Raw genomic sequence first — 418 nt, 5'->3', positions numbered from 1 at the left:
TGGGCTTTTCTTTACACTCTTCTTCCTTTATCTCTGCAGTTCTGTCAGGCATCCATGGCTGCTCTGATCCTTCCCTGGTTCGGTCTTGCCCAAGATGGCTGCTCAGGGAGTAGCTGAGCACCTTGGATTAGAAAGCACTTGATTGCTTGCTTCTGCTACAAATACCACTGGCTGTAAGCCTTCCCATTTTCTAAATATTCCTTTATAAGTGGTTCAAAGTTCTGGAACCATCCCCTGGGCCTGCTTGGTCTGGTATTCTGTGTTGTTGCTGACGAAGCTCCTCACTGCACTTCCACCCTCACTGCCATCTCATTTTTTCTCTCAGCAAGCTAATTTTTAAGTTGATAATTTTGTCTGGCCCTGATTGATGCCATAAATTTTGGCAGGAAAAAAGGTTCCCTTCCCTTGTGCTAGGTGG

This window comes from Chrysochloris asiatica, unplaced genomic scaffold, assembly GCF_000296735.1.
Source record: "Chrysochloris asiatica unplaced genomic scaffold, ChrAsi1.0 scaffold00002, whole genome shotgun sequence".
In the NCBI taxonomy this organism is placed as follows: domain Eukaryota; kingdom Metazoa; phylum Chordata; class Mammalia; order Afrosoricida; family Chrysochloridae; genus Chrysochloris; species Chrysochloris asiatica.
This window is presented reverse-complemented; position numbering follows the sequence as displayed.